Here is a 16368-nt window from a genome sequence, read left to right as displayed (position 1 = left end):
TCTAGATACACCACAAACATGCGGGGGATCAACTTCCAAAGTATAGCAATAAGGGGGTGATTAGAGAAATTGGTCTAGTAAACAAATTTCTTGAGATCCACATCCATATTCCAGTTAATCCTTAGCTTATTCAGAACCTATTGCCAAATATTAGTAGCCACCTCATAGTGAATAAAGAGTTGGTTATTGGTCTCCCACTCATTTTTACACAAAACACATCTATTGGCTAAAATGAAACCCCTCTTAATAAGGTTGTCTTGGGTGAGAACATTCCCATGCAAAAGATTCTACCAAAATAAATTTATTTTGGGGTGAGGTGCTTGTCCCAAATTTTGCTCCATTCAAGGTTAGCACTAGGTGGGGCAAGAGTGAGGTCATAAGCTAATCTGGTGGAATAATATCCTGAAGACGTAGGGGCCCAAAGAATTATGTCCTCCATGTTAGTTTTTGGGATCCTAGTGTGCTTCAATTGTTCAGTTAGATCTTGGGCAAAGACCCACATCCCCTAATTATTGATCACTTGGCCCAAATTGATCCACCTTCTATTATTAATGTACCCCTCTACTTTATCCCCCAATCTTTACGTTAATATTGTACTCAAGTTTTGATTCTTAGCAGTATTCAAATGAAGTGAGTTATTCCAATTATCCTTCCAAAAAGTAATTTTCTGACCATTTCCAAGCTGCCATATTATACCTTTTTGTAAGAGAGCTTTACTGGTAATGTTGTTCCATATTTTGGAGCCTTGGGGAAGATTACTATCCTTAAACTTAGCCGTAAAAATTCCACCTTGCAAGTACTTAGCACATGTATAATGTTGCACCAGTCCTCCTTTTGCAACATTAGCATCCAAGCCATTTTACAATTGAGGGCTCTATTGATGTTTCTGATTTTTCTTATGCCCAAGCCTCCAATTTTTTTGGGGAATCAATTAGCAATGTTAAAATAACTAGTGAAATGATTTATTGATTCAACTAATTGTAGTGTTTATGATAAACACATTCCTTAGTCTTATTACCACATGAATTAATATGCCAACTATCCTTCTTCCATGTAATGACACGTTAGTTATGGCTAATTGTTGTCCTTCATTTTGTCATCACAAATTGGAGGAAACATTACAAAAATTTTCCAACTAAGTTTCATATTTCTCTTAGATAACTTACTATTTGATTAGCAAAAATTGATGAATCAATGATCTCCATTCCATATAATGAGTCTTTTTACTGAAGAATCTCATCAAGTCCTTCATTTTTTTCAGTTTGTTAGCCTATACTTGATTTTTGAGACCTTCAGAGTCTTTTTTGCATTTTTGAGTATTTATTTGGATTTCTTTTTATCTTTTTGTTTCCTTGAATCTCTTGCTTTTGGTCACAACATCATTTTCAACTAACTTGGGACTTTATCAGAGTTGTCAGACAAAAGTTATTAAGGTTTAATTGCATATGTAAGGGGGTTTAGAATCCCCATTACATAGTTTAAATATTGAACCTTATAATTTGATGTTATGTTGCATTTTTGAAATATATGACTTAAACTCACTTTATGTTATGTTTTTAAGCTATATAGTTGCACTTTTTGACTTTAAATTTATAACTTAAGTGATTTAAGTTATTAAAGTGCACTCTATAGTCTATTTTGATGTTGAGTTGCACTTTAATATTTTAAGTTAGAGCATTTAAGTGGAATTTCACTTTTTCAACCTATTTACACATAACATATAAAAATGTTAGTGTAAATATGTAATGACCCCTTTAAAGTGAGATCCACTTAAGTGAATCAATTAAACATGTGCTAAATTGTAACTATAAGTCATGCACATTTAATTGCACCCACAAAACCCCCATTTTGTTTATATTTTCTCACAGAAAGAAGCAAATCATGGTTTAGAGGGTCAAATACATGTTGCATGTTTTGACTATGCAATGTGTAAATGGTTTCTTAAACCATATTTTGGCTTGCAAAACTACTTGTTTATCATCAAAACAAGTTCTTTGGGTGGTTCTACATGCATTTTAAATGTGCATTTCACTTTGCAAACCATGATTTATCCTCTTACATGCAAAATGAAAAATGAAAATGGTTTTTAGAACCACAATTTGCCAAATACATGTGTTTTTGAAATATGTAAAAGCCTCAGAGAACCACGATTTGCATAGAAAGGAAAATATGCAACATGTAATATGTGTCTCAAACCACACTTTGCATTGAAATGATTATTTAAAATATGCAAATGAACTTGTAAGCCCCAATTTTGACCACAAGTTTGCATTTTAACATAATCGTTCCTCTCCATTTGGGCATCCAAGTTTATGAGTGCATGTGTTAGCAAATACATCATATTTCAAACATGTAATTGGTGATACAATCCCCAATTTTTCTAGGATATAATTGGGATTTATGCACTTGCATTGCATTTCTTAAACATGTGATTGCCTCTAAAAATCTAATTTGGGAATTTAAAGGAAAATTTGGCATTTAAATGGCCTTCTAAAACTTGAATTAAGGAAAAAAGGTTTTGGTGTGAACATTTATATCATCCCCAACATATGCATTTGTTATTCTAAATGCCAATTTGTTTGTTTAATGCAAATATGCTACATGGAAGAAGGTTGGGACAACATGTTTTGAATCAAGATTTCCATATTGTATATGCAAAAGCACTTGCTAAACCCAAATTTTCTTAGACATTAGGAAGGAGAAGGATTTTTTTGTAAACATTTACATTATTTATGCACATGCATTGGAATCTCTAAACCCTGATTTTCTTGAGAAGACATTTTCGAACATGCAAATCACTTGGAGAAGTGTGATCCACACTTAGGAGGGCATTTACATAATCTTACACATGCATTTACATCAAAAAACCACAACTTAGAGCTGGAGTTTGAATTTTTCAAAGAAATGAATCTACACATGCAAACACAACTCTAAAACCTGATTCTGGAAAAGATAGTTGCATTTAAACTTCCTTTTTCTCTAGGCTTTTCTCTTTGCTCTCCAAGTAAGTGTAATATTTTGGGTTTGATTGCATTTCTTGATTATGTTTCTTATTTTTTGCATTCTTTTTCTCTTTGTCTTCGATTTGTTTGAATGCAACCCTAGATTTTTATTCTATCTTATTTAATAAGTTTAAAACTCTCATTTCTTGCAAATTTAAAAGGATCTCAAATAAAAAATTAATTTGCATGTAAGATTGAAGTGTTGAAACTTATCAAATCGAGTCAAGGAAAGATATATGTTTTTCTTTTTCTTTTCTTTGTTTTGTAAATACTTTGTGTGCTTGTGTTTGTAAAGCAAATGATGAAAGTTCTCCCAAATAATTCAAGTGTCCATTACATTTCCATCCTTCTCCAAATTAGTCTAACTCCATATTTCCCAAATATGTAATCAAACTTTAAAACCCTGATTACACATTTACAAAAGTTAAAAATGATGAGTTTATACCACATTTAAATGTATTTCTAAATCCTCATTTTTGGGGAAAAATCTCATTTTTAAACATGAGGTTTGCTATCCATGTGCTTTAAACATGATGAGGTTATACTACATTTAAATGTCTTTCTAAATCTTGATTTTGGGGAAAACTCTCATTTTTAAACATGAAGTTTTATATCCACATGCATCAAAGCTACATCTACTTGCATTCTTATCTACTCAAGCCAAGAGACCATATTTTTCCCATATGCACTCCACCTTGAAAATCATGATATTGGTCATTTTTGCCCAAAATACAAGTTGTTCACATAATTTCTAACCTCCTAAGTATTGAAAAATTATCTAAATCATACATAGAACACTTATCCTCCATGGATATATAATCAATAGTCTAAACCTTGAAACCCTCATGGATTCAATCCCATTAAAAGATGTTTTCACTTTTCAAAATTTTCATGTTGCAATGAACTCTTCAAGTGAAGATATGTCAGAATTTCTTCAAAGAATAGAGACATCATGTCAAAAAGATATGTTTTGAAGCAAAAGAAGCAATAATTCATTTGGTATCCACTTTCCCAATGGCTTCTCTATAACCTAAGTTCATGTGGGATGTGCTAAGTGTAGACACCTAAAAACTTTTAGAAAATAAATATTTTTATTTTCTGAAAAATTCCTGATGACATCATCATTTATTAATTAATTTATTTATTTTTATGCCATTAAATCCCTTTATCTTAATTAAAAATATTTAATTAAGGAATCCCTCCCAAAAATGTTTAAATCTTATTTAAACATTATTTCCTTATTTATTAATTATTTAATTAATAAATTGACCAAAAAACCCAAAATAAATAAAAAATTTATTTTTTGCCCAAAACTTGGCCAATTTCCTTAAGACCACTAACCTCTTCCAAAATCTTCTAATCCTTCTTTAATTTTGATTAAAGGCTAATCCCATCATTTCCTACCCCTAATCCCAACTCAAAATATTTAATTAAGATTAAATATTAATCCTCATGTTTATTAAAAAAGCTTTAATAAATATCTCCTCAACCCAAACCCTTGAAATAAATAAAACTTTATTTATTTCCTAAAAATCTAATTTATCCTCATCCAAAGTCTAGACTCTTCTAGAAGATGTCTTTAAACCTAATCTTAATCCCCTCCTAACCTTGTCACATTCTCTAAACCTGGGTTAAGACTTACTAACCCAAGCCAAAGTTAACAAATATCTCCTCCTTCACCCACCCTCATTAAATGCCATCCACTTGCCTATCCCTAAGCTAATCCTAAACCATCCTAATCCATCCTCTAATCATTTGCACAATCCTAAGCAAGCTTAAAACCTTCCTAATCAAGCCCAAGTCAAAATTGCTCTCATCTCCCTCAAAATATCTCAACCATAAAACTTTATGAAGCCCACTAGGCCATAAATGACTCTTCCAAGCCCTTTTATTGCTCTTACAAGCCATTATGAGGGTCTTTATGAAGATTTTATCCCTTGAGCCTCCTTTGTTGACTCATCCTTCCCCTTTCCTCCATCCTCTCACCATGTGACATGTGTCACTCCCTGATTGGCTGTAAGGAAGCACAATCCATGTGCTCTCCTCTCATGCAATCTGAGCCCTCCATGAGCTTTTTCCCATCCTTGCATCTTAGCCCTCAATCCCTCAAGCCTCTTGCCTATAAATTGGATCCTTCCCCTTTGCAAAATAACACAATCCATGAAGTAAAGTCATAATGCCATTTTACATCAAAACCATACACTCACACCCAAATTCCAACTCCATTTGAAGCCATTTTTGAAGCACAAGCTTGAGCATACATCCTATCTATTTAGACAAATCCACTCAACAAGAGAGCTTCTTATTGAGAGAGTCCATTAATGGCTCATATTCTCAATTGAGAGCTCATCTTAGTCTATCTTGAAGTTTATGAATTTTGTTTAATTTGTAGAAGCTTTATTTAAATTTGGTTTCTATTAGCATACTAACATCAAAGAGAATTAGGAGGCTATCAAAAAACACAACACAACAATTATCAAGGTGAATGCAGTGGCTCGAAATACTCTTAATCTTATGATTATTTTCCATTGCATCATCAAGTACAAGGCCTTTGATAATAATCAATTAGATTGATTCATTTAGAATCAATAGTTTCAACATTTTCTTCAAGTGTATTTCCAAATTTGTAGTTTGGAGAAAGGTTGCATGTAACCAAATTACACGTAACTTCAGTCATGTAATAAGTCTTCTTCCTAGTTTGACTTAGTCAATGTGATTGAATTTATCCCACCTTTTTCTCTTCTTTTCTCTCACTCCTTTTCTTATACAAAGGAGTTCCCTTCATTGTAAAAATCATCTTTTCTATGTGTAGGAGAGCTCTGTCAAACTTGCGCAAGCACAACTGTGATTTTTTGGTACAAATTTGAAAGGAAATTGAATAAAAAGAGAGATTTGTTTTGAAGATGTGTCTAAAAGAAACTATGGTAGATCAAATTGTAAGTTGTGACTACAAATTGTGTTTACTATCTTTAATTCATGTTAATCTATATGTGTATTAGAGAAAGGTGAGTATGAGAAGCAACTGAATTTGAAGTTATGACTGGAAGCAATTTTTGTCATACAAACTAGAAGTTGTGACTGTAGTTTGTATTGCTATCTTATATTCATGCAAGAATTAAGTTACTTTCATGTCTTTAAATTGAAATAAGCTTATATTATTATGATTTAGAAATCATCTACTTCTATAAGTCCTTGTGCCCCAATAGTAGAGATTTACTTTTGAAAGAACTGCATAAGAGTCTGTAAGCTTCATATTTATTCTTATAATATAATAATAGACATAGATCTAAGCTGATACACTTTCAATTAGCTTGTGAGTTGGTGTGGGTTTAACGATATTAGTGTTGTTTACAATTTTGAGATAGAAGCATAGTTAAGAGGTCCATCTTGCCAATTACCCACTCCACGAGTAAGTAGATTGTTTCCTAAAACAAGAGGAAAGAATATTAGTAACACCCTTTAAAAGAACTTCTAAGCTACTTGTTTACATCGATTTGATCCAATGAACAATGATAAGGGGGAGCCTTCCCTTTAAGGTAGGAGAGACGCTATCTTGTACATTATGGCTAATAAGCCTATTTTGCAAGGGACTTTGTATAGTTGTCATTTGAAAAAAATACACCAAATAGTTTTTGGCGACTCTATTGGGGAACGCACCACACATTTGAGAGCCTCATGCTTTCATTTTAAGGATACATGTTTCCTTTTTCATTGCAATTATTTTAAGCATTTACCAAGGACATGTAAATGGCCCAAGGTCCTTCGGGAAATGTTTTTGGACCATTGAATCTAGCTCCACCTTTACACACTCTTCCTGATGGCTTGTGAAAGAACTTTCCCAAGTTCTTGGTGATGAATAACAACATTTTGATGAGCATATTGTTGCCTTATACATTGCATGCAATGTTCATGGTGTTAGATATGATGACATATTTGTAAGGTTGTTTGTGGAAACTCTTCAAGGTGTGGCTATTGATTGGTTTTACCATTTACCACCATTTACTATCACAAATTGGGCTACTCTCATAGCCGAGTTTGAGGAAAGGTTCAAGCATCTTGAAGATGCTAAAGCATTTTTGGCACAACTTACTTAGTTGAAGAAGTCATCTCACATGCCTATGCATGAATTTGTTTCTCATTTCAACAAATAAACACAAAGAATTCCAGTTTTTTCTCAACCCACAACTACAAATTTGAAGTATTTTTTTGTAAATGCCCAAATTCCTAAATTCAGTTTTATATTAAGGAGAGAAGCCCCATCTACCCTTGAAGCTACGCAAACATTAGCAATTAAAATTGAAGATGATCTTATTCTTGCTAAGAAGATTAAAATCAAAGCAAGTGATTTTGAAGAAATTTATCTTTCTTCTAATTGGATGGATCTTGTAATGCAAGGGTTAGAAAATGAGTTACTTGGCCTCAAAAAGAAAATAGCTCAAGGCATGATCTTTGTTTCTGATGAAGATATACAAAGGAGGTCTGTTCCAACCTGTTCCTCATAGTTATATTGTTGGGAATCAATAAAAGTTAGTTTCACCACTAAACAAGCTTGTAATTGAGGAACCATTAGCAAAGACAATAGTAAAGCATCTTGTATTTGAAGCTAGTGATCTTGCTACTCTCTTCCAGAAAAAGGAAGAAGATGTTACTCTCATAGCTATCGTGTTGCCAATTAGTGTAAATAATATAGTAAAGATGAAGTGAATATGTTAGTACTGAACATGGTAATTGAGTCACCATAATGCTCGAGTAATGAAGGAAGTGTATGGTTATTACTAAGCTTAGTACTCACTATGCTATTCTATAATACTCGTCAAGATGAAGGCCTCACCAAGATAGATAATAGATCATCGAGCTAGATAGAGCTAACCAAGTAGAGACATTACCAAGTGACAACATACAAGAACAAAGTATTTACCGAGTGGAACATAGGCTACATACAAGTTTGATTTGGCACAAAATCTGATGTTAAAAGTGTTAGCATGAATGATGATGGTATTCCTTTGGGGGAGTATCCTAAGCATTGGAGAGCATTGACATGTTTCATTCATAACTATGTTTGTCATTGATGTCAACATAGCAATAATTTAGTGAAGATTGGCAGAATAGCAGACACAGATCATACTTGTATGGACATAGTTTTGATATACAAGTAAAGTGCACTTAAGGACATGTTTTACTCTATGTCCCAATGATGATGTTAAATGTGCATAGTCTAAGTTGAAGATGTACGAAATCTATAAGTGATTTACAAAGAGCAGTATAGAGACAAAGTGCATGGAAAGCAATTTCTAATGATCCTATTATATCTTCTAGCAGAGATATAATCTAGTGATGCACAGTTAGATAGTGATTGAGGATAGTATGATGGCAACATCAGCAAATGCACAAGTCCTAAAGTCACATGTGTGAAGTTTTGCATAGACTATGAGTCGAAAGTGATATTGTAATTATGAATTAATTAATTATCTTATTATAATTAATTGGGAAAGCCTCAAGGCTGACTCAAGGAAATATTTTGAAGATAGGGTATAAAGGAAAGATGTTTTCCTTGTTTGTAACAAAAATGAAATGCAATGTGAAAGAAGTATGTGAAGTGATCAAGTACCAAGTGTGAAGAGTTGCAAAAAGGATTAGAGTATTTGGTAAATGTGACTATTGGATGTGAAGTTTGTGATCTGGTAACAAGATCAAATGGATTAGAGGTTTGGTTGATAGGACAGAGAAAGATGAAGGATCAATATAATACATTTCTATTATTCTGCGAGGAATAATACATAGATCTTTTGGACAGTGGGTTCATTGGTCTTACCCCTGAAGCTGTTTGGATAGTGGGTCCATCTGCCTTCTACAACACCTAACAAGTTTGGAATCTCCTAACAGGGACCGATATGTACTGAATGTTATTATAGACTCTTAACAAGGTCCATCCTCTAACAAGGAATATTTATATTAGTACATCATCTTGTGGGTACCATCCCCATTGGGGTTTTCCCTTTGATTGAAAGGGTTTCCCTAGTTAACATATTTAGTGTTATTGTGTATGAGTATCTTATTGTGGGTTCTGGTTATATTGTTCACATGGTTAAGTTTTATTAAGGTCGATAATTGTAGCAATAGTTGGATAACTGATTCATCCCCCCCTCTCAGTTATATTGATGGACCATATATTCTAACAAAAAGATCATACGTCCAAGCATGAAACATTATTTACAAAGTTCAAGGTAAAGATTTGAAAATATTTCTTGAAGAATGTGATTTGATTGTTTATGATTTCAAGGTAGAAAATGCCAATGAAAAGTAGTAAGGAAAAGTATGGAACACAAATTATTCTAGATTGTCAATTTCGATCAATGATGTCTTCTAGAGAGTTCTTGAACCCTAATTAGGCTAGATATCAAAGAGGAAAAAAGTAACTATAAAAAGACCTAACTAGAATAGATTTATATTGATGTTGAGAGGATTTTTTAAGTGAGGAAGAAAAGTTTATGAAAAAGGAAAGTAGTGAGCATATCAAAGGCCAGAGATTCAAGCAGTGTAAAGAGGAATTGAAGATTGACCACAAAGGGTGCTAAAGAGTTGAACAAAAGAGAGTTCCGACTAGGAAAAGTAAGTTTCTATTATATAGATCATTTTCTGCTACTTTCTAATCATTGTAGTAGTCTAAATCCTTAAAAAAGGTAGACCTAATAGTCTTTATGTAAATCTCTTAACCAAATACACACTTAGAGTAGTATTGTAAAATCATTGAAGAAGGTAGATCTTAACAGATCTGATTGTATACTCCTAACAGAGAAAGTCACTAGAAGTGAGAAAAACATTGTAGCCCTAACAAGGTATCCTCTTACTATAGTAGTGATGAATTTGTGGGTACCATCCCTATCGCAGATTTCCCTTTGACTAAGGTTTTCTGTGTTACCATATACTTGTGTAATGTGTTTGATTTTAAGTTTATGGTTTACATGGTTGATGCATGTTTGATTCATGAAGTTACTTTCATTTACTAAATATTTTGGTAAATGTTATGTGATTACTGAGTTATAGAAGAGAAAGGGGATTACAAAATTTTTTTAAGTTCAAAAGATTTAGAGGATACTAAATCACTTCCCTCCCCCCTCTCTGCATCCTACCTTTCCTAATATTCTAATAGAAGACATACTAGGTGACTCTCATATCATACTTGTCAACTCTCATATCTAGTGTACATAGTCTTAGAAGGCCAATGATGAAAAGATGAGGAAGGAAAAAAAACTCTTCCAATGTTCAAAAGGATCACATTATAAATGTGGACATGTAAGAAAGTTTTGATCAATCTAAAAATGATGTATTTATGTCTCAAGGTCATGAATTTTGGTACACATTGCATAAATGTTCTATCCCAAAGCTTGAGGAAGAACTTCTTATAAGTAATCAAGACATTCCCAAGTCTAGCGTTTGTGCAAAATATGTTGAGGTATGCATTGCAATCATGTCATTACCAGAAACGCATGAGAAATATTTTCTTGATCTACTTGAGATGTTAATGATTGGTGAACTAATCAAGAAAGTTGCAACTAACAAGAAGAATCTAGAATTTGTTCAATCAAGGGGATGCCCAATCTAACATCTAACTTGGTTGGAATCCAACATAAAGATGGAAATTCCACATGTACCTGAACATGAAAATACTATTGAAGAAGAAGAAAAAGAATCATGTTAAGTTCTAGAGGAGTAGTTTCAATTCATGAACCTATCTTGGAGCAACAATACACATTATTCATCTTAAAAAGATTAATTTTTCCATCTCTTCCAAGAGGAGTTACATCACACATTGACATCACTGCTCCTCTTGTTCATGTTCCATCTATTTGAAGTTGCTTATGAAAATTCAAGGTACCACAAGCTACTAAAAAATGTAGCTATTTATCAACTAGTTTTAATTAGGTAAGTTTCTTCCTTGTTTTTAATAAGTACATTTGCACAAGTTTATTTTATTTTAGCTATATTTTTTTGTGCTTTAGTTGCATTAGTTTCTTTTTTTTTGTCGCCTAACTTTATAGCCCAATGGAGTGGATGAAGGATATTAGAGAGATGAATTCCATGTCACTTATTATTTCTAAGAATAAATGAGTAACATTCCCCATATAGAGCCAATTGTTGTCCTTTATTCTGTCTTCACAAAATGGAGGAAATGCTACAAAAATTTTCCAATTAAGTTTCATATTTCTCTAAGATAACTCAGTATTCGATTGAAGAATGATAATCAATCAATTATCTACAATCCATATAATAAGTCTTTTTATTGAAGGTTCTCATTAAGTTCTTTTTGTTTTTTCAATTTGTTAGCCTATACTTGGTTTTTGAGGCATTCAAAGTCCTTTTTACATTTTTGAGTGTTTGTTTGAATTGATTTTATCTTTTGTTTCCTTTAATCTCTTGTTTGCAGTTACACCCTCATTTTTAGCTAGCTTGAGACTTAATTGAAGTTGTCAGTCAAAAGTTATTAAGATTTAAGTGCATATGTAAATGGTCTTTAGAACCCCGACTACATATTTTAAATATGAGACCTTATAATTTGATGTTATGTTGAAGTTTTTGAAATATATGAATTAAACTCACTTTATGTTATATTTTTAAGTTATATAGTTGCACTTTTTGACTTTAAATTTATAACTTAAGTGATTTAAATTGATGTTTTAATATAAATCAATTACACAAAATTTTACATTTTCAACATATTTACACATAACATGTAAAAATGTTATTGTAAATATGTAATGGACCCTTTAAAGTGAGATTTACTTAAATGAATTAGTTAAACATATGCTAAATTACAACTTTAAGTCATGCAAGTTTCGTTTATGTGTAATTGCACTAACAAACTCCCCTTTTTGCTTGTATTTTCTCATGAAAAGAAGAAAACTCAAATACATGTCGCATGTTAAATGTTTTGAATATGCAATGTGTAAATAGTTTCGTAAACCATGTTTTGGCTTGCAAAACTACTTGTTTCTCATCAAAACAAGTTTTTTGGGTAGTTTTACATGCATTTCACTTTGCAAACTACAATTGGTCCTCTTACATGCAAAATGAAATATGTAAATGGTTTTGAGAACCATGATTTTCTAAATAAATGTATTTTCAAAACATGTAAAAGCCTCAAGGAACCACTATTTGGTTATAAAGCCAAATATGCATTTCATAGTGGCTTTTTCAGACTTCAACATTGCACTCCACACGAACTCTAGTTTCACACTCTGGTTTGATGATGAGTCTACTGGTTGTGGCTTCTCATATTTTTACAATTGGCTTTTAGCCTATGACTTATTGGTAGTTTGATTTTTGATGACTTTCATTTGTCAAATCTCAATCTTCTATATGAACCACTTATTGTGGGGTACTTGTTGTAGGTTCAAATTCTAGTGCCTTTTGGTTGGATAGTTGTTGGTGGGAGATTTTTAATATCTTGTTTGTAGCCCATGTTATAAAGGCATTTCCCAAGATCCCACTTTACTCTTTGCTTTTCCAAAGGCATCAACACATGCAAAAAACCTATGATGCATAAGGGGAAATATTATCACATGAGTCAACTCTAAGATAACCTGACAATTTCTCTTGACCCATACCCAGAGTGACTCTATGTGGCATTAGGAACCTTTCATAAAGACAAGGTCACCAACTATGCTTCCTAAATATCTATTTGGACATGTAGGCATCTTCTCCCACTCCCATCCTAGTCTTTACAAGCACCCGAGGCACATGCGAGGAACAAATCTTATAATTCATTTTAAAAGCCAAATTGATGAATTTTTTATTATTACTTGTATTAAGTAACTTGCCAAGCTGCCATGACTATCCACTTAGTGGGCCAATCCTCATTGTAAGCCACTTCCCCTTTATACACCTAGATTATTTACCCTTACCCTAGGTTGAGGTAAGCAAAAGAGAAAAAAAAAAAAGTTTATAAAACATTTTAATTAACCAAAGATCATCATATCATCAAATAAATAAATGGAGCAAAGTCCAAATTCTCACATCCTATACAAGGATTCAAATTGTCTATCCCAATATAGGCATAATTAGGGTTCATCTATCCCATAATGGATATCTTAAGTATAAGAACAACTCATAGATACGAAAAAGACAAACCAAAAATAACTTTATCTCCACACATGGAGTATCAAAATTTCATAATGAAAAATATCCATACAATAGGACCATTGTAATACTAGACAAAAGGTGATTGGGTAGATCATATACAACACCTTAATAGTTGTCACCTTTTAATGGTTAAAAGAAATAAAGATTGATGCACAATTATGTACATTAAAACACTTAGAGAAATCTTAGAATAATCAATGACCAAATTGAGACTCTAAAAGATAATTATAATGATATTTCCCAAAAATTAAACTTCCCAAGTCTCTGGATTACATTCCCAATAGGTTTTCTAAAACCCTGAACACCCAATATAAGAAGTGCGAAAACCACATAAGTGTTATAAATATAGTAAACGTTTGGTTGTTCAAACATAATCAAATCTTAAAAGTCTAGTTTTATTATCAAAATAATTCTATAAACATTTATGCATTCAAGTTTCAAACATCAAATAATGTTATTAATTTCTCCTAATTTTACTCAATTATTCAATTTAAATTTCCTATTTACGAGGTTCATAAACTTAGTTTATCCAATAAAATATTGAGCAAATATTTATTTCATACTGAAAACTAATAAAGAGCTATTCATTAACATCGATGTGATTTAAAACCAAATTAAATAATATTAATATTCAAAACTAATAACCCTAATTAGTATTAATTTTCCAATCAAAAAATCATAAATCAATTATTGGATGTAAAACTCAAATTAGTTAGTATTAATTGATTGGTAAATAATTTTATTTAATCATAATTCTTATGATTATATTTTTCCCAAATAATAAACAATTTTTTTAAACAAATAATATTTTGAATAAAATAATAGATAATATATTTTCTCATAAATAATATTTCTTCCTTTAAATATTATATAAATCATCCTTTATAATAATAAGAAAACATGTTTAATATATGTTATATAATATAGTAGTATATATTATATAATAATGTATATAACATATAATATATGTTATATTTTATATAGATAGACTTTAGTGTTATTAAATTAATTTATAATAATCATTTTATTAAATTTATTTATTTTAATTAACAAATAAAATATTATAATAAAAATTAAACAATACTTACCTTTTTGTAAAAATTAAACCCAATTAGATGGGGGCATGTGGCACTTTCAAAGAGGCCCCCTATAGTCTGTAGACCGTGCATGCCTTGATCAAACATAGGGGCTTGGCGGGGGTGGGGGGAGCAGGCGGGGGGTAAAAGGCCAGAGCCAATTTTTTAAATATTTATATTATTAACTCAAATTTTACACCTCCATTAAGTGAGGGCACTTGTAGGAAAGAATGGAGAGAAGAAAACCTTTGATCTCACCCAGATCTTGTAAAAGATTAAAAAAAAAGCAACTTATTACAACCACAACCACAACCATCGTATCTAGCAAATTGGGGAATATCATATCACAATAGCACAAGAACTAGAAAGAACCCCCCAAGCACCAACATACATCCAATAATGAAATCCCCAAGGAGAAAAGTACAAAAGAACATTGGAGGATGAAGAAGCCAACACCAAGGAAAACAAAATGCTCCTATACAACCCACCTAGAGTACAATGATGGAGCAAATAGCTAAGAAATTTGAAAGTAACATCTCAAATACAAAGAGATAAGAAGAACCCATCAAGCGAGCATATACCCACACAATATAAGAAAGGCCACCATCCTGCAAAATATGGCAAAACACAACAAAAAAAACAAATCTCTATAATAATTGTTAGCCAAATAAGTCTTTACATCAACCAGCCCAGCTAAGTGAACTGCAACAAAGAGAAATGATATCCCCCAACATGATATAGAAGGGAATTATAATATACTTTTAACTTTTTTTAAAGCAATGTTTTAATAAAATACTTTTCTTTATATTATTATTATTTGACTAGTTTAAGTTTGTAAACCAAGAGGTTTCATATATTCATATTTTATTTTTTATACTAAATTTTTATTTAAAATCCATCTAATTTACTATATATATAAAATAAGATTTTTTCCAAAGGAAATATGTGCTTTTATAATAAGATCTAAATGGATTTTCACTTAATAATAATGGATTTTTGCTCTTAGTTTTTCTCAAATTAATTTAAAGCCATCCCATATCTTTCCAAGTCTTCACAAACACAATAATATTAAAACCCTTTCTTCTTCCATTTTATAAATTCATTTCCAAAATGATCTCTACGAAAAGATCTAATGCAAAAATACAACAAACAAAATGAAAACAAGCTTTCTGAGAGGAAGGTTTACAATATTAAAAAATAAGACAAAGTTCCTACCCAAAACTGCTAGTTGAAAGTTGTAAATTAGTAGGAGATCCAAATTAAAACCAAAGTGTTTCCAACTCTAAATAATCAACCCGTTCTTCAATCCAAGATTCTAAAGCCTTTGCCAAACTTTCCCCCAATCTCTCTCCAAAATTCCCTTCCAAAATGATCCAGTTTTACTCTCCAAATTATTCTTCCAAAATTTTTAATTTTTTCTCCAAAATTCCTCTCCCTAAAATGAACTATAATATATCTCTAATAGAGATCCTTCCCAATTATGGTTTGTAAAGTCAAAAATATAATTAGGGTAAGCTTAATGTTTAATAATTTCCTTTTAATTCCCTCTTTGACTTTATTTCCACAAAATATTCAAAAATATCTTTAAAATGTCTCATAAAATCATATTTGGAGGAAAACTCCTTATATTTTATATTTTTATTTTCTGTTTATTAAGTTTGACTTTATTTTTCAAAATATCTTCCTTTTGAATATCTTATTTATATTTTTAATTTTAATTTTTGTTTATTCCCAATTTGAATTTCAACAAGTATTGATATTAAGATTGTTTATATATTGGGTGCTCCTTAAGAGAAACAATTATAACTTATTCAAGCTCCATACAAGCAATCATACTAGAAACAAAAATTGGAAGACCAAGAGTCACAACTTAGAATCCACTTTTTACAATGAGACTAATACAACCAATAGAAGACCAAGAGTCACAACCTAGAATTCCACAAAGATGTCCCTCTTGGGATTTGAACTAGGGTGTCCACAATGAGAACTCATTGTTTAAACCAACAAAGCTAAACCCCTTGGATAATTTTAACAAGTATTACTATTTGTTATATGACATATATATACAATATACCATGTATTTTATATTTCAAATAACTTATTCAATTGAAATTTTATAATGTGTATTTAAATTCCAACTTACAGTTTTC

Source organism: Cupressus sempervirens, chromosome 5, assembly GCF_028749045.1.
Source record: "Cupressus sempervirens isolate cs-2001-9-10 chromosome 5, ASM2874904v1, whole genome shotgun sequence".
Taxonomy (NCBI): Eukaryota; Viridiplantae; Streptophyta; class Pinopsida; order Cupressales; family Cupressaceae; genus Cupressus; species Cupressus sempervirens.
The sequence above is the reverse complement of the archived record's forward strand: the minus strand, read 5'-3'. Positions refer to the sequence as shown.